This window comes from Gekko japonicus, unplaced genomic scaffold (assembly GCF_001447785.1).
Source record: "Gekko japonicus isolate JY-2015 unplaced genomic scaffold, Gekko_japonicus_V1.1 scaffold2601, whole genome shotgun sequence".
Taxonomy (NCBI): domain Eukaryota; kingdom Metazoa; phylum Chordata; class Lepidosauria; order Squamata; family Gekkonidae; genus Gekko; species Gekko japonicus.
The window spans coordinates 43,278-43,897 of NW_015164737.1; positions in this window are offsets into that span (position 1 = coordinate 43,278).

The following is a 620-nucleotide window of genomic DNA, read 5'->3' on the forward strand; positions in this document are numbered from 1 at the left end:
GACATACTTCAGGGAGAAGCCATTCTCAGCATTAGCTTGTCAAGGCAGAAGGAGAAACAGGAAGTTTGAAGTAGCCTCTGCAACCAACCTATCAATGTTAAAGTGATACCGAGGCTGCAGTACCATGGCTGCCATTCTAATAGGAGCATTGGTAGTAGTGGATTTACTGAGATTTTCCTTGGGTCAGTCATAGTTCTCTCAGAGCTCTCTCAGACCCTCCTATCTCACACCAATCTGAGTGAAGGGCAGGGTATTTTTTTATTTTTTATATATATTTATATTTACATTTATATCCCGCCCTCCCTGCCATTCGGCAGGCTCAGGACGGCTAACAACATACATAAATACACATTAAAATTCCACTAAAACTGTCAATCAATATAAAATCATACTATATAAACATAACTTATATTAAAAGGTGGTGAATCTTCCGATATCGACTGTCAACTGAACGGTGTCCACAAGCTCATGCCCAACTATAGAACCTCAGTTGGTGGTGCCATTGGTACTGTCAGTACCAATAATGGTACAGTTGTTGGCACAGTTAGTAATCTGGCCAGGGTAATACGATCGAGGCAGCATCCTACTTAAAAGCCTGGTGGAAAACCTCCATTTTACAG